This window comes from Xiphophorus hellerii, chromosome 4, assembly GCF_003331165.1.
Source record: "Xiphophorus hellerii strain 12219 chromosome 4, Xiphophorus_hellerii-4.1, whole genome shotgun sequence".
Taxonomy (NCBI): domain Eukaryota; kingdom Metazoa; phylum Chordata; class Actinopteri; order Cyprinodontiformes; family Poeciliidae; genus Xiphophorus; species Xiphophorus hellerii.
This window is the reverse complement of record NC_045675.1, coordinates 319972-328128: the sequence shown is the minus strand read 5'-3', so window position 1 is coordinate 328128 and position 8157 is coordinate 319972. Positions and strand designations below refer to the sequence as shown.

Genomic DNA, 8157 nt, shown 5'->3' with positions numbered 1-8157 from the left:
AAAACACATAAAAACATGTCGCCTACAAGCTCATGAAGTTCATTAGTCACATGTGAAAACAGAGACAGCAATGCTGTGCAACATACTTCATGTTTTCTCCTCCAGTCCACATTCATCTGTTCTGAACTGAACGCAGAAGCCGTTTTCTACAGCTAACCAGCGCTAACACAAGCTAACCACAGCTAACCATGTGACCTAAACCAGAGCTACACAAAGCTCACTGAAACTAAACAGATCTGACCCAAAGCTAATCTAAACAACTAACTAGAGCTAGCTTCAGCTAACCTAACCGGTGTTCACCAGAGCTCTCTGTCTTTCAGTCAAACTGTTTTAAAATAATAATAATCATCTCTATTGTCCACAGATGGCTTCACATGGTGGTTAAAATTCTCAGTACATAATAAATAAGACCACAACAAATTCCCAACCAGACAAATCAACGACGGCCACAGCTTCAGATCTGAATTATAGTCAACAGTTCAGTAACATTATTGCATTTGGGATGAATGAGCTCTTATAAATGCTCTTACTGCCTTTTGGAGGAAAACTGAAATATGGTTATTAATTCCCCAGTCAGTTGGGCCTTTTGTTTTGCCATTGAAACCATAAACGGTTAAATTTAGATTCAAATATCTGAACCTGTCTCTAGAAACGTGTTTCTAAGCTAATAATGTTTTGGGTCATAATAAGCTAGAGAGTTAAAACAGCATCAGAATGGATCAAAGACTGACCTGAGGTCACTTCCTCTGTCACTTCCTGTCACACTGACGGCGCTGCAGTCATGAGGTTTAAATGTGGGAGTTTGTTTCTATTGACATCATGAGGCTGTAAAGGTCAGATGGCCCGTCACCGTTTCTGATTCACTGTTTGCTCTCCGTAACCAAACCTTCTGCTCAGAGTTAGCCAGCTGCCTGGCTTTCTGAAGACAACATCCATCAAAAATCTCCCTGTAATCTGACACGCTGCTATGAACGCGTTTTCCTTCACCCCATATGTTCATGGTCCCAGTTAGCGTGAAGAAATGAGCTCCTTCATAAGACAGAACCTTCTGGAGAACGTAGTGCTGTTTCTACAAGATGGACATGAACAGAGATTAGCTTCCAGGTACCAATGAACGCCTGAGCAGGAGAGAACACGTTGGGATCAATTTGACGCTGGAGTCTGGGATAAGATGGATGGAGGAGATGCTTTGGCCTTCCTCCTCCTCTCCCATCAGTTTTAGTGACTTTATTTGTCCAGCTGCTGAAGGAGACGCATGAGAACCAGTGGCGTATAGCGAGGTGCTAACCCAGGCTAACTCTGATCATGTGACCCGCTCCGCTGAGGAACACTGAAGATGCAGCCAGCTGTCCTAAACCCAGAGTTTGGTCTGACATGAGAGATAAACGTTGGAGCTAACGGGGCGCTGCGTGAGGCACCTGAACTCATCTCTGTCTCTGCAGCCAACAGCAACACGGAGCCGGTTGTGCCGCCACACGCTCTCTCTTTATTACATTCTTCCTGCTGGATGCTGGAATATGGCAGAAATCCTCCGACTGCTGGATCTGAGAGATTTACAGCTGCTGGCAGCGCGGCCGGGTCTGGCTCCAGTGGAAATGTCCCAGGGGGCGGAATCGGTTCTGATTGCACAAAGATCTGCCTGTTTGGACCAGAACCGAGCCAGGAGGAGCGCTTTACGTTCATCTGCTGCTGCTTGTATCGTTTTAGTGGAGCGTTCCTCCAGTCATCCAGTCTCAAACAGAAAAACACCACGGATCACGAAGTTATCTCTTCCCAAATCCTTCAGTTCGTCTGTGAAAGTGAATATCTGGGTCAGTCTTCTTTCACTGTGATTGGATGTTAGAGTAACAGCAACCAATTCTCTGATGGAAATTAATGCTGCTGGCCAGAACTGAGGCGCATTTATTGGGGCCTGCCGATAGCACTGCAGCTCCTATTGTTCTACACCTAATAGAATGTCTCTTTATTTATTTCTTTTTCTTCCATCACCCCCACAAAAGTGGTATCAAAAGGTGCGGTTAGATGCCAAGAAGGGAGCTATTACTTTTAGTGGGATTCGGAGTTACCATGGCGACGTAATTCACGAATAACGAAGCCACAAAATCCCATTCAAGTCAATGGAGCGAGGAAAAAAACCCTCAAAATACCCTATTTTTGAAGAATTTCTGTGTCGTCATGAATTCACATAGAAATGCCATTCAAATTTCATTTTGTAGATACGTCCGTGATCTCTTCTAAAGTGAAGACGGACCGTCGATACCAATTACGGTTTGTCTCTAAGGCAACCCAAAGTTTTTAATTTTTCGTAAAATTAGAGTGTAACTGCCGCTCCGCTAGAGTGAGACGGAGTGCCATTTTGACCCCAAATCATTTTTTAACTCGCTCTTACGCCCACAAATATCGCACGATTGATATAAAACTCGGTCCTGACATTGATACGCATGCCTGCTCCGGTAAAATGTTTTCGAAATTTATCTAGGCCTTACGGTTTTCTGTCACGGTGCTTCAGAGCAAAGTCATGCGACAGGATTTGCTCACTCTCACTCAGGCTCTCACCCATGTATTTCCATATATTTCTGAAAAATGTCTGAGCTCCACGCACACCATCTTTCTCTCATCGCTGTTAATACTGTGAGTGAGATAGAGATATGAATCGTGGGACTATCGGAGACGATAAATAGCCCTCTCATACGCTTCAAACGGTTTTTGGATCGGCCTTACAGTTCCTGAATGGGAAGGAGTTGCTTGGACTGCTTTTTTCAGAAAAAGTGACTGCTTCAAACAGGTAGAATTCTGTCTCTCCCTGACATGACAGCTGGCAGAGAGCAAAGCTGCTCTTTAGAACTACAAACACTGAAGGTCAGAACTACAACATGGCGGAACTGTCAGTAACTACAGAGGAGGACTGAGCTGAAGGTCAGAACTACTTGTGTTTTGGGCATTATAGAACTGATTTAATCCAATCACTGTTACACATGGGATTAATTTGGCCCTTTGAAATGAAGCTTATTGAAATTTTCAAAATAAAAGTCTTGACAATTCTTACATCATGTAATTGCTCTTTTTGGCTTTATGTGACTGGTTTACAGTGTTGGGTAGTAACGGATTACATGTAACGACGTTACGTAATTTAATTACAAAAAAAGAGTAACTGTAATTCGTTACAGTTACAATGAGAAAATATGTAATTCAGTTACAGTTACTTCCGAAAATATTAAGAATTACAAATTTAGTTACATTTTTAAAAAAATATGAACAAAAACCTTTGCGAAATATGTAATGATATTTTTATTGCTTTGCGCCCTCTATCGCCGTTTCCCGCTACGGCTCCTTGTCTCTATCATGTTTGCCAGCCGCAATGCCTCTGATGGTCCGTCCTGTGCTGGCGGAGCCTCCTGGAGGAACAGCAAGCGAGCGGACGGTTCCATTTCAGCTCAAGCAGCGCATCAAAAATGACAGCCTTCCAGCTCTGGAAATATAAGGAGCATTTCATTTACATATGTGAAAATGGCTCAAATTTAACCGTGCAGTGCAAGAAGTGTTTGCCGGCTATCAAGAACTTGTCCACGTCGAAGCAATCTATGTCAAACCTGAGGAAACATTTAGAGGTAAGTGCAACTCACTGATAGACGAAGCGTGTTGTTTTACGAATATTTGACTGTTTGGTGTTGATGCATGACAAACGTTGGGATCTATTCTTTCCCATGAGACATTGTATGCAATGTGCTAGTGTTATGGTTTTCATGATGAACGTAAAGTAAACTAGAAAATTCCTGAAGAAATGTAACTGGGCCCTGCCAAAGTGTGCCCGTCGGTTTGGACCCAGCGTTCTGATGCTAAAAATTAGCATCAATGCTAAGCTTAGCTAAATAGTAGTCATTAGCTTGTGGAATTTTATAACTTGCTTCGCAAGTCAGTCACTACTCTCCTTATGCATTGCTATGGGCAGGCCCCAATTAATGCTACTTTGAACATATAATTATTAATTATAGTATATTTTTCTTCTATCTTTTGTTCTCTCTCTCTTTTCAGAGGAAGCATCCAGGCGTTCTTCTGAAAGGCACGTTTAGTCCATCTGATACTCGGGAAGTATCCACAGTGTCCACAGTTGTTTTGCTTGTGTGATTTTGGAAAACTATTGTTTTTCCCGTTTTGATTTTGAATGATATGTTGCAAACACTTCTATTTTTGTCAACATTCCATTGACTGTTAAATGTTCAGTGACTAACTTGACTACCCTTCGTCCATCTTAATTCTTGATGCACTGTATTGTGCCGTGTTTAATTTTACAAGCAAGGGTGTGCAAAGAAAAAATCAAGAAAAATAAAATGTGATGTAAAAGTCTTACTTTGCTTATTTATTACTAAACTAGAGCACTTCATTGTCATTGCACATGTATGAAGTAATGAAATGCAGTTTGGCATCTAATCAAGTGCAACGTGTGCAGATTGTACAGCATGCAGTATTTAGAGATAAAATGCAGTTATTCACAGCTAGGGTAAGGAAAGATGGTTGATAGATATGTGCAGCAGAATAAATAAATTACCCCTAGGGAAATGCATGTATGTGCAGAGCCACTGTAGATAGGGCTATACAGGTGTGAATTGAAGAGGAACACTGTACAAATGTTGGGATGGTACAGGAAGGTATGGATAGAGGGGAAGGAAAGACTGGTCTTTGGGAAGAGTTCAATAAGATGACCGCTGTAGGAAAGAAGTGGTTTCTGAACCTGCTTGTGTTAGTCTGCAAACTGCGTAAATGGTAGAGCCTGGGGGAGGAGCAGAAAAGAGTATGGCCCGATGAGAGGAGTCTGAGAAAATCTTTAATGCCTGGTGCTGGCATCTCTTCTTGTGGACCTCCTGTGATTGCCTGTCAGCAATTCCCTCTCAGCTTAGTGCTCTTTTAAGGTTCCCACTCAGTTCTCAAAACTTAAATGTTGACCATGGGTCAATACTCATTAAAACCTCAAAGTAATCAAAAAGTAATCAAAAGTAATTAGTTACATTACTTTTTAAAAGTAATCGAAAAAGTTACACTACAATTACATTTTAAACAAGGTAACTTGTAACTGTAACGGATTACATTTTTAAAGTAACTTACCCAACACTGCTGGTTTATAGAAGCACTGTTACACATTGGATTAGTGTGACCATTTAATATGATGTTTACTGAAAATTTCAAAATAAAAGCCTCAATATCCCCCTCAGGTTAGTGCACCCATGGGCGGTGCAATAATGTTAGCCTGCATTATCTATTGCCTCTCATTGCCCCTCAGGTTGTGCAAGGCAGCTAATACTAAGGTTAGCACTAATGCACTAGTGCATTAGTGCTAACCTTAGTATTAGCCTTTTACCTAAAACAAGTTATTAGCTATTTTTCTTATTTATTAGCCATGTTTAGTATACTGAATGGAGTAAGTCAATTACAGACAACATGCTAGTGATGCCCCACATGCTACTGACAGCATTCACGCTAACATTAGCATTTTGGCTAATTTTAGCTTTTGCATTAATTTTAACATACTGAATGGTGCAAGTTCATGTGATTCCGCACATGCTACTTTGTAATTTATGAGCTAAGCTTAGCATTGATGCAAATTTTTAGCATCAGAACGTTGGGTCCAAACCGATGGGAACACTTTGGTAGGCCCCGGTTAAATTTCTTCAGGAATTTTCTAGGTGACATTCCTACTGTAATGTGTTGACGCATCAGGTCTTTAGGAAGCAGAAGGAACAGACGGAGCTGCAGTAGAAACGGGAACCTGCTGACGTTCCCGCCTGTTGGCCTCATACAGGCAAAACACGAAGACAACCTGAAGCAGCTTCTGCTAGCATTTGCTGTGATGTCATCACACATTGTCTCCATGGCAACCAGAAGGGTCATCTGGGTATGAGCCTGGCGGTCTCCTTACTGAGAACCATCATCAGTGGTCCTCATTGGCTGAGGATGCTGGCAGCATGACCTTTGACTCTTTGTCTGTTTAGCCTCCTCTTCCTGTTGATCATTCTAGTTAATTATTAGCTGATCGATAGTTGATCGATAGCTTATCAATAGCTGACCAATAGCTGATCAATAGTTGACTAATAGTTGACTAATAGTTGATCAATAGCTGATCAATAGTTGATCAATATTTTATCAATAGTTGACCAGTAGCTGATCAATTGCTGACCAATAGCTGATCAATAGTTGATCAATAGTTGGCCAATAGCTGATCAATAGTTGATCAATAGTAGATCAATAGTTGACCAATAGCTGATCAATAGTTTATCAATAGCTGATCAATAGTTGACCAATAGCTGATCAATAGCTGGTCAATAGTTTATCAATAGTTGAAGGCTTTTGGGCCTCAGCCAATCAGCTTCTCCTGAAAAGACGAGTTCACAGGAAGGGTTGTGAACTCATCACGGCTCCCCCTCCCACTAGGTGTCATGAGTGGATGTGGGCCTGCAGCTCCACCTCAGCCGGTCCTCACAAGCATAGCAGAACCAGAAACACAGGTAGCTTTCCTTGGAAAACTGAGAAAGCAAAGAATACCGGGAACTGCAACAATAACACACACACACGTTTGCGCAGCTGTCTTTGCGGCCGTTGCCCTTACCCTTATCCTAACCCTAACCTTTACATACATAACCCTAACCAACCAAAACTCAATTCACACCTTAGTCCTAAATCTGACCCCTGACCCAAAAACAGCGTTTCCCCTTGAGGGAGGCTCCACAAGGAGCAGTGGGTCCCCACGACGTAGTATATGTCAGGAAAATGGTCCCTACAAGGTATTAGAAACAAACACACACACACACACAGTGCAGTCTCCTCCCATCCAGCCGTCATGTTCTGATGACAAAGTTCTGCACCAGAACCAGGGCCTCATGTCTAAAGCGTTGTACGCACATAAAATGTGCTGTGTCATATTTTACGCAAAAGTCGGCATGTAGAAAAATGAACAAGGCATGAAAATGTAAATATACTCACACGTTTTCGCTGGCATGAAAATGTGCAGCAGAAACAGAAACTTTTTCTGTGGACAATAAACTAAAAACCTAAATAACTAAAATCTGATGACATTCAGTTATTTAGACCAGGAAGCAACAAACCAGATGATTTTTCATGATTTTAATATTTTAGTGTTTAAACGATGAAACTGAACCACATTTATCCTCAGACAATAAGCTAACACAAAATAAAGAAAATAAAGGATGTGAAAACCTCAATGTAAATAATCATGTTGCTCAGTTTGTGTCTCATAAAGATGAAACTCATCGTCTGAATGCATCTATTTATTCTCACTAGAGAGAAACCAGGGCTGATCAAACAGTTTGATTATTGAAGGTGATCAGGTGTGGAGACAATCCCAGGTATATCAGTAGCTGCATCAAGGTGAGCCGCTACCTGAGGAGCTTTGGCTCTGATGGAGAACATGGAGCCATTGATCAGAGATCAGATTGATCTGCTGGTTTCTGAGCGTTTAGATTCATCCAGACTGATCATCCTGGAGCTCTGAGCAGAACTTAAAGCAGGTACCGGTACCGGTACCGGTCCAGCTGCAGCCGTCCTCCAGTGGAGCCGCCCGCTTTGTGAATGCGCCTTATGGACAGAAATCATCTGGACCCTGTAAATGTATCTTCTGCTCATGATTCCTGGATTCAGAAGAAACGTTTAAATCCCGGCTGATCGCTCTGCTGCTCTGAGATCTTTAGGGTTCATTTGGAAATTTATCTTTCATTGTTATTTTTGTGAAGTGAAAGCACCTTTTAAATAAAATATATAATAACTATTATAAATACTATTCTGCTACAAACAAGGCCGTTGCCATGGTAACTGCTTCCCGCGGCGGCAGACCTCCGGGTTTTTATACTAATTCACATTAAGATGTTTTTATGGAGGCGACGGCGGAGCAGCAGCTGCTCTGTTTCCACATATTGGGATTTCTAAAGGAAAGGTGAGCAGGTATTTTTCTAAATATTTCCGTACGCCAAGTTTTAGTGTGAAAACGGCTCCGTGTTTGATACATGAGGCCCCTGAACTGCTGGTTCTCAGCGTTTCTCCCGGCTAGAAACGCAGGACAGATGCCTGCCTGACTCAGGAGCGCTGGCAGCTGCTCCCAGTCTCAGACCAGCGGCATCACTGGGAATCTACTGGGAATGAAAATTCTGTTCA

The 8157-nt window shown here is 42.0% G+C and overlaps 1 long non-coding RNA gene across 1 annotated transcript; it reads left to right on the top strand.

Moving 5' to 3' along the window:
- Positions 1-3365: 3365 nt before the first annotated feature.
- On the top strand, positions 3366-4347 carry LOC116718139 (uncharacterized). The gene is made up of 2 exons (XR_004338880.1): positions 3366-3608; positions 4033-4347. It is a non-coding gene; the product is annotated as an uncharacterized LOC116718139 (long non-coding RNA).
- Positions 4348-8157: the final 3810 nt, after the last annotated feature.